Raw genomic sequence first — 19300 nt, 5'->3', positions numbered from 1 at the left:
TGTTTGGTTGAAACCCACATTTTACCATTCCTAATCTAAACACTAAATAAAAAATAAGCAAAAAAAGGCAATCTGGTATGTTTCTAATTACATATCCTTGTTATAATAATCTGGTTGCAAAACACATTCCTATCAATACAAAAAACATTTTCAGAATATACAGCAAATGCATTCCTTGTATGCTTTTCTCTCTGTAAGTCTTAAATTGTTCTTTATCCTACCCTATAAAATTCCCATCCTCAGATACAGAAATAAAATACAAAATTCAGCTTCCTTTAATTACACAGGAACTTATCTAGATTTCTTTGAAATCTTGTTGCCCATGACACTTTCAACAGGAGCTCCTGAGCCAACATAAAATCAGAGGGATTCCCAGCAGCTTAATCTGACCTCACTGAGCCTGAGAGTCTTGACCTAGCAATAGGAAGGCTCTTGTTTTGTGTGGTCTGAGATCAAGATGTTGAGACTACTGGAACAGGCTGGGATAAGCCAGGGGCAATGGGAGTAAGGGAAGTCCTGTTAGGAGGACACTGCAGAACAGAGCAGTTCCAGAGTGCAACCACTGGCACTTCCTGTTTTGATCAACTGATTCACAAGATGACATGGATGTCTGGTTCCTCCACTCCTGGAAAATGCTTTGAGCACACTGACCTGTATTTCCCATTTGTGGTCTGAGTCTCAAGTGGCTCAGCCTGTTTGTTATGGAATTAACTCCTAGCAAATAGTTTGCCACCAAGGAAATTCAATGGCAGCTAACCCAACCTTACAAAACAATTGTGTCCTAACAGAACAGAGAGGATCTTAGACAGTCTTGATGATTAATAAGAAAATCATTGCAGGAATACCACCTCATCACTGGCACCCTTCATTCTGAAGCACCTGGTATGTTTCTGGCTACTGAGTGAATGAGCTCCATCACATGAAAGACACTCCTACCACTGCCTGTTTGGAGGACACAGAAAGATGACAACTCTATGGACAGTAGAAACTATTCCTAAACTGTCAACTAAAGTTATTGGTTCAGCTGTATGTTAGAGGTCTTTAACATCCTCCTAACTCGTGCCTTGCTGCAGGCAAGTCAAACTAAGGGAGTATTTGACATTTTAATGGGTGGTGCTGGGAAGTCATCCAAGTCCAGTTTTCAACATCCCAAAGAAAATGATCATACAACTAAAATTTTCTATTAAATAGAGACAACACTATATGGGACACCAGCTGCAGAAGGGAATTGAGCACATATAACCCTACCAATTATGTGTAATATACTTATCTGACTTTCTCCAGCTGTATTGCACTAGAAATACACAAATTCACAGGTGCAATTTAAAAATACCTATTTACCCTACTAAGTAAGAAGTAAGGAGATTTTACACTCTCTCATAAAATAAAGTAAAATTAGCAAAAGTACAATGAAGGGTTGTATTGCAGAGATTCCGTATTAAAGCTAAAATAAACTATCTTGAAAACTGTCAGTCATTTTATACTCTTCACTGAACCCTAAATTGGAAGGGACAACCAAAGAAATTTAATCCAAATTTCTCTCTGCCAATCAGGAACTAACAAATAAACTATCAGGCAGCAATTTTAGATGTAAACAAAAGACACCTTTTGTATATAACAAACATTCAAAACTAAACCACTCACTTTTATGTTTTTTTGTAGGCATCCAAACTCATGAATAGGCTCAAAGACATACCTGAAAGCAGGTCAGGCAATGAAATACAATACTGCTGATCTCTCACTCAGGAAGCACATAAAATGTCTGATCAACACCTGGGCAACATACCCTGCTCACATCTGGTATTTATAGTATTTCCCTCTTTTGGCATTCATGATCAATTTTTTTCTTTTGTCTCTGTCCTTTGCTATTGAAATTCAGGTATAAATGGTATGAAAACAAGAGGCAGTACATAGGAGCAGGAATAATTAACACAAGGACTTGCTTTTATTTGGTTCTAGTAAGCTTCCCTCTTCTTCCCATTTGTGTGCTTGATGACTTAAAAGCCCATAATCCCTAGTAAAAAGAGAACCAACTGTGTGAAGATGGGACATTTTGTGGTGGAGTGGTGTTGCCATTTTATTTTTTCCCAGATCAGCTATTTACATACAGGGAAAGCAAAAAACAACCTTCCTCCCTCCCTCAACTGCTTCTAATACTACTCATCTTTAAAAAGACAGTGGACTAGAAGGCAGAAAAAGTAACCTGTGAAGGTGATTTGGGGTATGTGTTTTGTGTTTCCCTTTTGAAAACAATCCTGTGTCCAGAGTTTTCAATCCAACTACTTAATGCTCATGCCCTGCCACTTGACACTGTCTAAAGCTTTATCCCAGTCATATCAGCAAAATAATAGACTAATAATCAATTAAAGCATTAGGAGTATTTGTGATTAAGCAGATTCTACCAAATAAAATTTGCCTGACACCATTACTGTTTTCCAGTGTGCCTTTATACAACAGATGTCTCTGCAGTTGATGCAAATTTGTCTTTTTTCATAACTGAGACATGGACAGAGATAAGATCAAACAGCTGTTTTAATATGGTATTAAAGACTGTCACTAGCATAAAAAAGGTGGCTCTGAATTTTTTTACAAGATATGGTGGCTGCTTATCATATGCTTTTTATCCCTAAAATCTTTGAAATAAAATTTTGCATGCATTAACCTTACCTCTGAATTAGGAAACAGAATGAAACTGTATTGTACTTCAAGTTTCCTCCAGACTGTTTTCATCTGTACTTCCACTTCATTAGTTCAAAGGTGGTATTATGGAAATGCATATTTCTATTGATCTGCAAAACACAAAGAGGATTTGATTTAAGAGATAGCTGAAGAAACTGTGTTGATGGTTTATGGTCTAGAATGTGAACTGCATGTTGCACTTGTATCTGGAATTACAGAAACCGTCTCCTACGATGAGCTGCTACCAGCTAGAAACTTCCTGAGAAGTGCAATAGCTGCACAGTTGCAGCATCTTTGTAAAACACTGACAAAAAAAAAAAAATTCAAATAATTTTGCTGTTATCAGTAATTGCTTACATTAAAAATGAACCAACAAAAACATTTATGTCCTTGAGTTTGAATACGTGTTTGTCTTAGATTAATGGTGATGTCACGGACGAAGGGTGTTAGAAATCTCTACAGAGAGTCTTCCTATAAAAATTAGTCTTTCCTATCTCTCCTCGTAACTCTTGGATTCTCCTGGTCTATACCAGCCAGATTTGCAAACCTCCAGCCACAAAGTTTCCAATTTTTTTTTTTCTTTTAAAAAATTCAGCAAACTAGAGAATCTCAGAATCAACTAGGTTGGAAAACACCTTGGAGATCATCGAGTTCAACCCATGACCACCTTGTCAACTAGACCATGGCACTGAGTGCCACATCCAGCCTCTTCTTAAACATCTCCAGCCATGGTGACTCCACCTGTATGGGCAGCACATTCCAATGCTCAATCACCCTTTCTGTGAAGAGCTTCTTCCAAAAGTCCAAAGAAAGGACAGATTGTTGGTGACACCAATGGAAAAAACAAGCCATGCACAATTCAGTTTTTATTAGAACCATCAGAGAACTGCAGCTTCACCCCAAAAATCGCTTGGTGTCACAGCATTATCTTCCCTACACCAGAGACTGCAGCACATGGAGAAATAACAGTTTTTTTGTAGCTAGTTGTGCACAGGCATGATTACTCCTGGGAAATGAAAAACAACCAAGACTTTGGACAAAGGTACTGGCAGTTGGGTGGGTTTGATTTTTGGTTTGTGTTTTTGAGCTGCTACATCCCAGCATCAGAGGAGAGCCTGGCACAGGCTCTTACCCAGTTCTCTTAAGGACTGTGAGCAAGCCTGACTTGTGTGAAGTCCCAGCACTTTCAGATGGATTGTTGATAGCTAAGATGGGCTTATCAGATTTGTTAGTTTGATTCCACAGTGAGCAGATGCCACTTATTGCCAACTTTTCCCATTTTATCAGTGTCATAATTTCTGAATGTTTCCCTCATCTGAAGCTTTTATGGAGATCCTACAATAATTTTACCATTTTGAAGTCCCAGTTTTATGACTCTGATCATAACCTTGAAAATCACACAACCACCACCATTTTCACCACTGGTGAACACCATTCCAGCTATACTGTTAAATAACATACAGTCACTCATACAGTGTAGAGATGCAATGACTTTTGAATACCAAGGCCAGCGGGAAGGGTGCAAACGAAGAATCCATGTGCATGATTTCCAGCAGAGAGTTTCAGCATCCATTCTCTTTTCCTTCCTAAGCACCATAAAGACCTTTACCATTACAAGAAGGTCAGAATACTTCTGTCTCCACATCCATTTATAAGCACTGCTCCTCACACACTGAGGTTTAATAGTCTTGGTAATAAATAATAAATTTGTGCTAAATGGTAACCCGAAACCATCCAGAATATCAGATAGCACCAATTCTTAAAGACAACTGTCTCCTCTGAGCAGACAAGCTGACACTTGACTTATTTCTTCCATGGTAAAACTGAAAAAACACTAGCTCTGCAGCTGTGTTTGTAGAGATTGTTTTTGCTTTTGTTGGTAAAGAATCTGTAAAACATACCCATATCTTCTCCTCTAACCAAGGACCTCATGTTCATCTTCTGGTAGACTCCAAAAGAATAACAGCAAAAAAGTTGGCGTGTTTTCTGGTTTTACAACACCTCCAATCTCCCTATATCTAGTATCTGAATTTATATAAAGTCCACTTGGTATTATTTAAAGAGTTTACTTTACAAGAGTGAAGACATTTCTGAATAATGCAGCTTAGGGTTTTTTTGTTTTGCTTTAAAACCATGTCCTCCTTGTATTCTTCCAAACTCCCAAATTGATGAAGTAGCTGTTCAATTCTCTAAGTATTCATGCCTTTCCTGATTCCAACCCCATGGATCAGATATCTAAGCTCTTTTACTAAACTTTATTTTGGTCAACTTCCTGGTCTGCATGACTCTAGGTATGTCTATATTAGCATTTAATTCAAATCAGGACTGCACTTCTGAAGTCCATCTCCCAAATAACCCTATTTTCTTGGTTTGCTTTACATTGCAAAGCAGTCATCAAGTACATGAACCAGATTTCTTTTGAATAAAATTAGATCACAGAATGAGCTTCAGGTGTACATTGTGCACGCTCCAACCACCAAGAGGAATTCAGCCACAGAATGTGACCAGGACCAGCCTGAAATAAAACTCTAACCACCTGTATAGCACAGATGCCAGGTTCTCAGCACCTGACATATCTGATCTTATTACACCACACTGCTTGGTGATCTGGACACAGTCTCTTTTATGACTTACTGAATTTTTCTGTCAGTTCCAGGTTTATCTTTTCCTTCTTTAAAAAGACAACTCAAAAACCTCTCTCAAAGATAGGACAGAAGTTAATGATAATTATTAAATTATGGGAGTGACCTCACTGTGTTACTATTTCTTCCACTTCACCAGCATGAAATGCTACTTGAGAACATACTCAATTTTATAAAAATCAATTTACTTAAATATTTATTTTATACATGTATCCAAACTGCTTAATTATTAATATATGGTTTTCAAAATGTTTAGTACCATTCTTGATGGCATCTTCCAGAGAAGTGCTATCAAGTACAAAATAAAACAAGTGAATAAATTATTTGCACAACTATACCTTCTCTTCATTAGAATTTGCTAAACTACAGCAACTACAGGAGGCTCAACTTCAAAAGTACAGAGCCTCACAATGCTTGTCACTAATTACATATTAAATCCAGATTTACCTACAAATTGTTCTTAATAAAGACTAAATCTGACATCTTCACATACCATCAACTGAAAAATAGATGCACTCAGTAGGGGAAAGGAAAAATATGAATTACATGAACACACTAGCTACTACATAACTCAGAAAACTCTAGATTTTTTGCCACTGGCAGACCCCAGGGAACAGTCAGAATATCTAAACTGAGTTGATTTAAACCTCACTGGGGAGTTGAGGGGTTTCTCCTGCTAGCAGAGAATGCAGGAAGCAGCAGCTATGAGCAGGACAGACAGACCACAGGGACTTGCAGTGGCAAAGCTCAAGTCAGTCTGACTTGCCTTGAGGAACAAACTTACTCAGCCTGTGGATTCCTTTTTTCTTACCACTTATCTCCAGTTACTGCTTCCCTTCTCAGTAGTTCCAATTTCTACAGTTCCAGGGCCACATCCAATTCATTCCCTCACCTGTCACTTCTTCTGATACCAAGAATTTCCCTGGCACTTGACTTTTGCACTCTGTTCATTCCCACCTTGCTCCCACTGCCTCACTAGTTTTCATGTGAATTACTTTACTTATCTTAAATTATCTTTCTTCCTGAAGGAGCCTAATACTTGTTAAATACAGTGTGTATTTAAGGAACAGAAGTTTGTAAGGTAACTTAAAAGTCACGTAAGAGTTTAACTAAGTGCAATTAAGTAGATGATCATACAAGGACTCATTGGTAAAGATAGGGTTAAATACTTGACCATTCACTCTCCAGCCTCCAGTTACTTCTTTTCCTGCTCTTTCACTTCCACCAGCCATCCACAGAGCACTTCTGCAGGCTGGCCATTCAGGTAAGCACACCTTTATTTCAGTTTATGAAACAGAACTTGTTTTGGAGTTTCTGTAAATTCAGATCATGGCACAAATGTGGGCTTAGCTGATACCAGACCCACATTTATGTCAGAAAAAAAAAAAGGGGGGGGGGGAAGGAGCAAAACCATTCAGCATCTGAGACTTGGCATGGGAGCTAAGGGGAAGAGCATGTGCTGCTTGCAGCGTGTCTCTGTGTCCAGTGTCAGAGTTCACAGCCAGCTGGCAGCTCAGGGAACCAGAGATGGGAGAGGTTTCAGAAGCAGAATTACTCCTTTTCAGGTAAACTATAGTCCTAGACAATAGGCTTTTTGTTAGAAATCTATGCACAATGAAAATACACTGCAGACCCATATGGCAGCCTGGAAGATCCTTCAGTTAACAATCTCATGACTGCCACTAGAAAATACAGCCACAAGTCCTGATATCTGTTGCTTTCACAGGACTACTACTGCTCTGAAATATGAATTGAATTGCAAAGGGAGAGAAATCACATCAGATTTCCAAATTTTACTCCACATTTCATGTCCAAAGATAGGAATTTATTAAGGAAAACTTTTATAACAAGTTTGCATATGTGCTAAGCCCCCACAGCCCACTGGGAAAAGCAAACATCAAACATCATGCTGTATGGAAAATTTGGGGCTTGCTGGTTTTGTCTGTCAAACAGTGAAGGTATATGAGCAAGAACAGCTCACTGAACAAACAGCCCTTCCAAATACAATGAGGCCAGTTTATGAAATAAACTGGCTGAACAAACACTTTCCAGTCCCTGGACACCAAGTCTTCCAGGTAGTAAGAGGGAAAGTAAGAGCCTGAAACATGGTTCAAGTGCATTTTTGATCTTTGAGGCAAGGTAGTTCAAAATTGTTCAAAATCATGTAAGTAAAAATATCTCTCTGTGAAAGCTAATTTTAAATATTAATTTTATACCTACCTTCCCTAGAGTTTTAATTAAAAATTATTAAGTTATTCTTGCAAGATATTAAAAATGCAAGGAATTATACAACATTCAAGTATTTCATGATTTACAGCTCTTCACATCTGTATTACACTGGTTTGTATATGTATCCTATATATCCTTCCTATATATCTGGTCAAAACACTCAAATTAGTTCAGGATACCACTGATCTTTCCAGCACTTCCAGGTTGTTCTTGGAAAGCCTAGATTTTGTTGTTTTTATTGATTACTGAGTGGATCCTTGACAGAAAAAAATTATCTTAATAATTTGTGAGAACATCAGAAATACTGTTGTGAAGCAATTTGAAGGAAACAAGATAACACAGAGAACAGAAATAATACAGATTGAAACATCAGCTGAGCCATTCCAGTACCTGGCTGGTTGGTTGTGTAGGCAGGTGGAGTCATGAATGAGTGCTGCTGCCACCAATGGAATCAATTTTTGATTGACCTTTCACTCCCAGTCTGACAGAAAATATAGACAAATTGGAAAAATTCTGTACAATTGAAAAAACCCCTAAAAACCTACAACTGTTTTTCTTTAACTCAGGTCACCATGTTTTGTGAGGAAGAAGTTCTCTATCAGAGCCATACAACTTTTTTCTTCCTGACTCTGTTTTTTATTTTGTGAATGTGACTAGCTGGAAGTTAAATCCATGGACCAGGCCTAGCACAGCAAAGTATTTTTTTGCAGAACAGACAGCTCCTCTTGTCTACTCAAGAGGAATCAGAAGACTCCTTGCATCACTCGTTCCCTTTTCATAGGAGGGGAGAATCTGTGCCCTAGAACAACCCAAGCTTTTCCTTCTGAGGCCTTACAACCATGAAAGCACACAGACTCAAGACACCCTGAACAGGTAACATCTGAAGGACCAACACACTTTAGCAAGCACTCTCCCTGTCCTTGTTACATACTTTTGTTTTCATCATCTTCAGTACCTGCTGTGATAGAAGACAAAATGACCTACATGATCAAGCTCCTGAAATATCATTGCCCCGGGCAGATCTAGAGGTATGAGAGCACAAATAAATTCCTGCGTAAGGTGGGACTGTGCAGTATCTGACAGAAAAAAAGTATTTTCCAGTATGACACAAATCTGCAGGAATTACAATACACCATACTCTCCACAGCATCTAGTGGCACAAATAATTTGTTACTGGGGCCATTAGAATCCAGCTACAATGCTCATTCTGCCTCATCAGTAGGGCCAGATAATTCCACCAGGTTTTTACTTTGCCCTGGTAGATGTAATTTCCCATACCAGAAAAAGTCTAAACCTCCTGATTTAGAGGGTATCTTCAGTGTTTTATTTTGGCATGCCTAGCCACATCATCTGTAGTCATGTGAAGGACTCCACAGACTGCTGTGCTGAGAGATCAGGTTCTGTGCTCCCAGGAAGAACTGCAGAATTCCGTCAGTCATCTTAAATATTTTTCACCAGTGAGCCAGTAGAAGCTGAAAAATCAGCTCACTCTCCAGACTATGGACCTAAAAGGAATCTGACAACAGCTTGCTGTTAGAAGAAAAGCAGTTACCCTCAAAAGGAAACTCATCAGCCTGCAGCAGTGGTGACAAATCAAAGCCACCAGTTCATTCTGTGCTGAGAGGTGAAGTCAGAATCTGACTTGTCAAGCTTTGTCAAGTAACAACTGGGCAAAAGCCTTTGCTGAGCAACTCCTTCTTTCATCACATCCCACAGCTCTCCTAAGTATCCAAAACAATTTCTCTAACAAATATGCTTGGTTTTCAAGACAGATGTAAAACTCAACCGCCTTACCACAACTTTGGAGGTACCTGGCCCAAAGCTCCTCCACCTGCAATCTCAGCCTCCTCCAGGGGTACTGATGACAGTGGCACCACAATTAACAGTCTTCGTTGTGTCTGACATCCCTGAAAATATAAGGCTGCTTGTGACACCACTGATTTCCTAAGTTTTCTTCAAGAAAACCCCAGCCCAGGCTCCATGTTGTGTTTAACCATCAGGCAAATTTCCCAGTCAGCCTTTCCAGCAAGCCTCAGACAGTCACTGGGCCACACTTGCCACCTGGCTAATAGGTTGCCTCGTGTGGATGGAAGCAACAATTAAATTGGATCACTTGGCACACAGACTCCAAGGCGCGCATTCTTATCATAATACTGATCCTGGGAATGTTGCCCAGAGTGCAATTTCTCTCTGACAAAAGAGCCAATGAAATTCAGCTTCTGCCTGTCCCGCAGGACATATTACAGCACATTTTGATAGGTGATCCTCTTCTCCCTCCCCCTAAGATTCCTGCAAAAGGTCAAGTATTTCTTCTATCTGTCTGTTTTACAGAGCAATTCAAATGGTAAGGAACATTTTCAGGGACCCTTTGATTTAACAAAAAATAAAATTCTGTCGCAACTTTAAAACCACATGGTTTAGTGCACTATCAAAATACTATAGAGCAACCAACCTCAAAACCACACTAATGTTCTATCACATTACCTTATACCTCTGTGTGTAGGATTGGTATTTACTTTCTTAAATCTAAATTTTACATTAAATTAAAAAAAAATTAAATAGTGTGGTGGGTTGACTTAGGTGCTCAATGTCACCGCCTCCCTCAGCTAAACAAGGAGAAGAAATAGAACAAAAGGCTTGTTGGAGAGATCACTCACTGATTAATATGACAGGCAAAACAGAGTCAACTTGGGAAATTAGCTTACTGTATTATCAAATTGAAGTAGGATCATGAGAAATAAAGCCAAATTTTAAAACCACCTTCCCTCCATCCCACATGTTATCCCAGAGTCACTTCCACAGTGAGTGGAAGTGATGAGCTGAGGCTTGGCCAGCAGTGGGTCCCTCCTAGATCTGGCTGGCACTGGCTCCATTTGACATGGAGGAAGTTTCTGGCAGCTTCTCACCAAAGTTGCCCCACAGCAACAAAAACCTTGCCATGAAAACCAAACACAGACACACAAAATCATATTAAACACAGGTAACTTCTGACAAGAAACTACAGGAACAGCTAGCTGGGAGTGAGCACACCTTTCCAACAAGATCACTGCCTTCAGCAAAGCACTAGGTCAGAGCCATCAGCTCAGCAGCTCTGAGCACATGGAAGCGTGACAGATTCTTGAAGGAAATCAGGAGACACCTCAGACACCAATCCCATCACGATAAGGTTAAAGGCCTTCACCATGAGCAGCCCTATCAAGTACATTAAGTTTTTCTACTGAAAAGTACATGGATAACAGGCTAAAGAATAAAATAACTGATGGAGGAACCTTTGGAGTCCACATTACATCCAGTCACCTTTTTAACTTAGATCACTAGCCATATAACACTACATAGCAAAACAAAAAGAAAAGCATGTAAAGATATTTCAAATTATTCTAGACAACTTCAGAAATCACTTGGACCACATGTAGTATCTAATATTTAGATATTTGGATATTTTTATAGATTCCTTTGTACAAAATTTCAGAAAGGCATAACCCCATAGTCTTCTAATGCACAATGTTACACGTGCTTATCTACAGGAATGTTCTAGCTTTCCACAATTAACTGAAGCTCCCAGAACAATTGTAAGTCTTTGGCAGAGAAGATACACAACTAAATGTTTTACCCTTTTTTGTAACTCAGTGGTGAAAAAATCCCCACCTTTCTGAACAAAGTGAAAGAATGCTTTATATTCCAAATGACCATGTGAAATTATGTTGGTAGCCTTTGTCTGTATCTCATCTCAAGCAGATTGAGCTTTCCTTTACTCATTTACAGGTACTGTAAACTTTTCCTGATACAATGTGACCAATTCATTATTCAGACAATTGAATATTATCCTCAGAAAACACAAGTAATCTATTTTTGCAAAAGCTGTTACACACCAGAAAGCTGTAATTATGGAATCAACTCTTTTAGTAAGATGTTTGTACTAGGGACTTGCTGGAGCATACTTGGTCTCTGAAATTTCTTTAAACATTGTTATTTCAGAAAAACAACAACAACAAAAACAAATAGAAATAAGAATCATGGAATATCCTGAGTTAGAAGAGACCCACAAGGATCACTGAAGTTTAACTCCTGCACAGGACCACCCCAAGAGTCACACCATGTGCCCAAAGGCATTGTCCAAAAGCTTATTGAACTCAGCCAGCCTTGAGGCTGTGGCCAGTGCACTGGGGAGCCTGTTCCACAGCCCAAACACCCTCTGGATAAAGAACTCTGCCCCAGCTGAGGTGAACAAGTTGGAGTAAGGCAATGCTGCCTCACATGGTAAATAATACACAAGGTTAATTCAGTGTAGACACTGAAGGTGCACAAAAATCCTCAGCCATTTCAACTGTTAAATCTAACAATTATTCATCCCGAATGTCAGAATGTTATACTGCCTCTAGTTCTTTGGTCACCATATTATGAAAGCTTTCAATTTGACCTAAGATTTCTAATGACAGATTTCTGAAATACTATATCCAGAATAAACCTGAAGGGCACAAACAAACACAGGGCAGGAAAACTCATCACCAGGTTCCTGGACAAGCTGTACAGTTATCTAATATCTAATCTGGCCTTGCATTTCCTATTGATTTATATATTTGGAAGTAATAGTGAAGAATTCATCAATCGCAAATTCTCTTCTTGAAATGCACAGGAGTCCTGGTGCCTTTATCAAGGATTTGAAAGAAAACTAAGCTGCCTTTTTTTTCCCCCTTAGCAAAGCCATAATAAAAAACTCATTGTGGTAAAAGGTGGTGACAGGCCACTTGCAGAGAACAATACAGATCTCTTCTGGTTAACTGCCTGGGAACAGGTTCATTTCATACAGCAACACCACCTTCCATGAACAAACACTGAAAAAGACTGGCTGTATCCTGGGAAAAAAAAAAAAAAAAAAAAAAAAAAAAAAAAAAAAAAAAAAAAAAAAGACGACTTGAAAAAGAATAGCTAAATTAAATCCACAGCTTCTTCAGCGTGGGAGAGTTTTTTGTCAACAAAGCTCTAAAGGCACCAGAGGTGTGCCTGCTGAGAACTGCACACCTGACACTCTGCACACACCTCCAACTGCTCTGACAATGCTGACAAGAGCTAACAAATCTGACAGCTGCTCTCCTTCAGACACATCTCAACACTTTATTTTGGAAATTAAGGCATCCCACAAGTTGTGGATGGACAGGGTGTTCCCAAGAGGGACCTGATGAGTACAAGTGATCATTCACTGCTGTGCCTGCTGAAGACCCCACTTTTTACAGAGATGAGCACAAAGCGTATGAAAGAAAGGGGAAAAGGGAGAAAAAAGTCATAATTTGATTTTTAGCCAATTAAACACCCTTGGGGTTGGAGAAGACCACAGTTTCAATACATGCTTTATTGCAAGATACACACTGAGTGAGAAGTTATTTTATTCTTGATATGTAGAGAAAGCACAGTGGCTTGAAAGATAATATGAAAACTTTTCCATTAACATTGAAAGACAGCATCAGAAAAATATGAGCAAGCATTCATGGTAGTTATTGTTCCATCATGTTTTTGAAAAATTCATGCTTATTTTAGTTCTGGAAATCTTGTCCTGCTGCAAGAAACTTAAGATACTTGACATTGTTGCTTTAATATGACTTCTAACAAAAAAAACCCAACCAACCAATAAAAACCCCAAACCCACAAAAACCAAAAAACTCTGACTCTAGCAGCTTTTTCTACTTACCGAAGACAGAAGAGCCAGCAGCTGACATTTGAATCTCATCTAAATTCAAACAGGAAATACACTTTAAGGAGTTATCAACTGCAGACTGATTCATCCTTGATGCAGTGGATTCTCCATTCTGAGAAGACTTTGAAATACACAGGTAACAGCATTTACAGCATACTGGGCTAGGAATTAATGTTGTTTATTTTTGCCTATGAATAGGGAACAATCCCAAGTAGAATTACTCAAAACTGAATACAAAAACCACACTGCTCAGCCCCACCAAGCAGAGTTCTCCATACATAGGACCAGTTTGAAACCAGTGGAGACAAAGTTCCAACACACAGAGCACGGACCATCACAAGAAGATTTTTTTGCCTTTCCAACTTTGTCCTATTGGTGGGTAATGAATAATATTTAAACTTAAAAAAAAAAAAAAAAACCAAAAAAAACTTTGAGAAAAGATAAAAGCAGAGCCACTTCAGATGCATAAATTAGTGCACTATGTGATGTATATCTTTCAAGAAAAAGTTATATCAAGTTTAACATATATAATTAAAATAATTAATTACCCTAAGTAATTTTTCTTACTCCATTTTTCTTTTGGGAAAAAAGGAAAACAGAGCAACTTTTTATGTCCCCTTAACTTAGCTAATTCATTTCCTATTTTTAAATAAGTGACAAAAATTCTTGTTTTAATCAAGGAAAAATAAGAAAAGGAGGTCGAATGGAGAGGTAACCTCTGTCCCTCTTTACTCTGAGAATCATCAGCATTCTATTAAATCGTCAAACCATTTATACGTTAATATACAAATAAAAGAATCAGCAAAATGTTTAACACTGGGAGCTTCTTCACTAAAGCTCTATATGAATCTCAGCTGATTTAACCCTTCCCTATTTTATAAAATTATACAAGCAACACTGCAGCAAAATGTTTCTCCCTGCAGAGAAGCTGGCTCCTCCTCCTAAGCAATGTAGAGAACTATTTATAAAACAGCAATCAATACTGTGAAATTTAGGGGAAGGCAGCAAAGATTTCCAAATAAGATTGCTGGGTTATCTTTTCTTACAGGTTTCTTTGTTTTCACCTTCTTAACACAGACTACAGAATGTACACACCACTGCAAGGCAAAGGCCCAACTGCAGACAAACATCTTTTGGGCTCAAAAGGAATTCAGTCACGTCTGGGTATATGCTCAAAAGAAATTTGTATGACTTACAGACTTCACTAACAGAAGCACTCTTTAGAATATTTTCATCCTTTAACCAGGTAACAACAATGCAACTGAAGTGTCACTCTTCAGGTAGATCCTTTCAGCATAACATAATTTCCACTGAACCACAAAGCTACTGAGCAGTCCCTACTCCTTGAAGAAAGACATTTCAGCCCACTAATGACTTACTGGAACTTCATTCTCTGTGTGACAAGAATGCAAGACACTTGGAAGTGATGATAGATTTCAACACTAGATACTTTCCAAAAGTATTTACTGGAAATAGAAAAGAATCCCAGTCCAGGGCAGCAGCTTCCTTATTCAGGTAAAGAAAGGTGAAAAGCTGTCCAAGAGCGAACTGAAAGTAAGCAACAAAAAAGTCAGCTTTTCCTGAAGGGTTTTATAAAGGATGGATTTACATTTTGCCTCTGTTCTTTCTTTACAGCAAAATGCATAAATTAAAACTCCCATATATATAACACATAATTAAACAAGACAGCAAAAAGGAGATAGATAGATACACACATACACACTATGATGACAACTTTTCCTTGCTCAAATCCGAAATGCAATTGTTGGAACAAACAATTGCAGGAAAAATGTACAGGCTGGTGATTCAAGATGTGTAAAACTATATGACTTCCAAATCCAAGGAGGAACAAGCTCAGTATTCCTATTTTTAAAAAATGTAAAAGAATATTTAAAAACTCATTTAGGTAGTTCCTTTCTTATAAACCACAGAATCATTGAAATTATGAAACTATCTTCTACCTTATTATAAGCAGCTTTGAAAATGACTAAAATTGAGACAGAGCTTCCACAGGAACATACAGCTTTCCTTACTATCAGCCCTACCAACTCAGTCCAGAGCCAGCAATAGGTTACTTTCTTGGGACTGCTTTAACAGTGGAAAATTCAGTAAAATGAAGCATGTTCCCCAGGTATGTCCCTGCATTTACTTCAGGTGATTTATTCAAGTATATATGAGTGCAAGGCAGGAGACAGCTTTCCAGCACACAAGGAAGTTTGGAAAGTCTTGGTTCTGCTGTCTCTAAAAGAGTCACAAGATAAAACAATAAAAGTTACTTAAGTAAGCAAAAATAAATGAGTATGTTTAGAAAGAAGTTCTGCTGAATAGAAGCAGTACTCTTGCACATTCCTTTTACCATTAGTATACTCTCAGAACTAAAATAGAACAAATATTTAAGTATATTTAAACAGAACCACACAACAACTCAAAAAATAAGCTTACAGCTCGAAAACAGAACTTGAAAGATCTAAGCAGTGTAACTAAATCTTAATCAAAGCAGCATGCAATCATACTCTGGCAGTCATTAGAGCAGATGCCTGCCACTAGTGTAATGTAAGCATCTCCATAACCTAACTCCTCCTCCTTTAGAAAGAAGAATATCTGAGGTAAGAACAAAAAGAAAAGTTTGGAGTTGCAGGAAACACAGGAAAGGGTGAGTGTAAGATGCTGTAATGTAGTTTGCTTGAGCATGTATGTCTGGAAATCAGGTGAGACACAGAAATTCTGAAGTTCTTTAAAATGCATGATGCCTGTCTCTAACAAACCAGAATATTGTATGATAATTCAGTGACCTGATTAAGTGAGTTTTAACTATCAAACTGCCAAAACCTTGTGTAGATCAGACTATATGGGTCTTGGCCTTTCCTAAAACCAGAAAAGGGAGTGGGGAAATAGGGAGGAAACAATGATGTCAGGCAACAGAGATATGCATGACCCAACCCAAAAACTACTAATAGTGTCCCAATTGGACACTATCAACTCCTGCCAAGGCTTGCAAAGGAATCCAATGGCCTTGGGTTATTTTGTGTTTCCTGAGATAACTCGGGAGGGAGAAGAGGCAACCACACAACACACAATTCTTCAAAATGCTGCTCAAAAAGCTTAAATATTCAAGTGTTTAAGAATTCTCCTGATGAACTAAGAGCTTGCAGGCTTTCCTTGTCTACAAGCTCCCTCAGGGGGAAGGTTTATCTCTGTCAACAGACCCTAATGTTTTGCAATTTGTACAATGACAGTATCAGTTCTATGCACAGAGTCCAGCAAACAGAGGTGAGGGACTTCTTGTACAGTTTTTCTTCTGTTTTGTTCTTTCTGTTTTCTTCTTATGGTGTTTTCTTCTGTTAAATGAGCTGGAAGCTGTTCACAGTTCCTCTTTGTTAAAAGATGTGAAATATTTATAAGCTATCTTAAGAGGAACATTCTTAGATACTGTAAAATAGCAGCAGTTTGGATATGTAATTCTTATCATACTACTTGTAACCCAAGCCCAGAACTGACAAACTGAAAAGCAGCCCCAGAATCCTGTATCTGCCACTGGGAGGGGGAAGACATGGAAAAAAAAATAAAAAGGCATCTGATAATTTGAAAACTGCATGATCAAGATGCTTTTAAAGATCCAAAATGTTGTAGCAAAGCCAGTGAGAACATGAGCTATATGAAGCAATACTCTTCTGTTCGAGTTGACAGATGAGACTTTCAAAGGTGTATCAAGAAGAGCAGGAAGAACAAGAATTCACCCTCCATCAGCTTCAAAGGTCACAACAAAGAACCGTTCATCAGCAATGTATAGAGGAAGGTGCCTTGCAAAAATTAAATAGCTACGAATATTTTATATTTTGACTGGGATGAAGAGGAGGGAGATGGTTTAGAATAAAGAAACAGGTAAGGAAAAAGCATGGAAAGAGAACAGCTTTTTTCCTACCCAAACAGCAAGGGAAGAACTCACCCCAAAGCTCCTCAGCCTCACTGTGCTGCTTCAGACACACTGACTCCACACGAGAAACCAAAGTGTCTACCGCACATGAAGTGATGACAAACAACTTCTCCATTACTGCACGGTGAAAGTACATGTTTTACACATTTGCCAGTATATTATTATTTATATATATTACTTTAAAATATTTTCCACATTAAAAAAAATCTTAGATTTTACACTTTTTAAACTCTTTTGTCAACTGCAAATATCAGAAGTTTTCACAGCATAGGCTATAATTGCATATCTAAAGTTTAGTGTATTTTGATGAGTTTCAAGTTTAGACTGTTCTCATGTTATGTTTTTAGGAGAAATAATTGTGTCAAACACCAATCATACAGCAGCAGGATACACAGCTACCACTGAAACACAGATAGAAAGCCTTCCAAGCCACTGTCAGCAAGTGAAACTAAAATAGTTTATGGAGAACCTAGGAAATGCTAGGTTTCTGCTACTGCAGTACTGCAAAACAGTGCACAATTATAATAGGAAGCTCCTTATAATCTAGTCTTATCTTTATTACATTTATCTTACTGTATCCTCCTTAAAAAGGTCTCCTCAGATGCTACTAGAATCAAATAAAATATCAAAAAAAGCCACTTTTTACATGAGAAATTTTTCCAATACAGCTGTTGCAAAGAATGTATCAGTGGAGGAACAATTTTCATCTTTTCTTTAGCTGATTCTCTAAGATCACTGTTGTTTTCTGACAAAGATATCTAAATTGATCAAACCTACTGACATACACAAAATCAAAGAAAAAGACATGGAAGAAAGCCCAAAATTCCAAGAAAATGAACTGCTTTTTAAAAGCCTGAGTTACTGCAAGAGACCACACAACAACAACAAAATACCTAGTGAAAAAAACACAGCTGTATTCCCTTGGTAATTTCTTGAGTCTTTGATGAGACTACAGCCATATCTGAGAAAGCTTTCCCATTCACAGATAGGTTCTATTGCTCACTGACATTGCAATAAATCCTAATTAAAAACAGTAACAAAAAAGGAAAACATAAAATGTGCAGTTTTAAATAAAAGCCAACTAAATGTTTGTATTTCCATCTTCTAACAATGTTTAGAGGGGGGAAAATAGGCCTTATAAGAGAAGTAAGTGTTGCAGAACTGCTGCCAATACACAAGGTAAACAAATAGAGGGACATGGGGACAAATGTTTTTGCAGGGCCTTTGTGACTGGGCAAGGGGTAATGGTTTTAAACTGTGTGGTAGGCTCAGAGTAGATACAAGGAGGATTTGTTTACCATGAGGCTGGTGAAACACTGGCACAGGTGGCCCAGAGAGGTCGTGGAGGTCTCATTCCTGGGAACATTCAAGGTCAGGATGGAGCAGGTCAAGCTCTGAACAGCCTGATCGACTTGGAGATGTCCTTGCTCACTGCAGGGATTTGGACAAGATGATTTGGAGATCCTTTCCAATACAAACCATTCTGTGATTACATGAATGTTCTGGGCTTAATTTACAGTCACTGTCTTAAAAGTAAACACAACTTGCAAGTTGCTGCTAGTCCTTTGGAGCTATCACCATACATTTATGTATCTGCAGTACAGAAACTCATTTTCAAGCAATCAAAATTGAAGGAAGTAGCAAAAAAGAAGACAGGCTAAGAGATCTTAATGCAAGTACACAATTAATACCTGAAAAAAATACAGAGAACCAGGGAAAAAGATCTTTTGCGTTTAGTATTTAGGGAATTTTGTCTAGTTTAGTAATTTGCCTTAAGGCTTCTCATCCTTTACCAAGTTCCAGCATAGTTTATTTAACAATTTGTTTGAAAAAAAATAACACAAAAAGGATTCTGTGGAGTTGAGTGGTAACATTCACATTTGATAACATTGCCAAGAAAAATCCAATTGGAAAAATAACATAATTATTTGCTTGTACAAGACTTGCAGATGGCCAGAACACTGATACAAAACCAGTCACAGTTTATTACATATTATAACAGAAATTATACCATTGTCCTCTCTTGAGTTTGAAAACTTGCCATGCATAAATTTATGCTGAAAAAAAGTTACTGTCAGTTTTCAATTATATCTATATAAAAATAGTTCCCTACTAGGGGACAACAGG

General features: G+C 38.1%; 1 protein-coding gene across 1 annotated transcript in view; it reads right to left on the bottom strand.

Moving 5' to 3' along the window:
• BMPR1A (bone morphogenetic protein receptor type 1A) overlaps positions 1-19300 on the bottom strand; it is a 71982-nt gene that overhangs the window by 33281 nt on the left and 19401 nt on the right. The window contains exon 2 of the mRNA XM_079312370.1: positions 2668-2789. The gene's annotated coding sequence lies outside the window, so the exon portion shown is untranslated. The remainder of the gene's footprint in view (positions 1-2667; positions 2790-19300) is intronic.

The sequence above is a fragment of the Erithacus rubecula genome, assembly GCF_903797595.1.
Source record: "Erithacus rubecula genome assembly, chromosome: 9".
Lineage (NCBI taxonomy): Eukaryota > Metazoa > Chordata > Aves > Passeriformes > Muscicapidae > Erithacus > Erithacus rubecula.
Note: the sequence above shows the minus strand (reverse complement) of the source record. Positions and strands in the feature narration are given on the sequence as shown.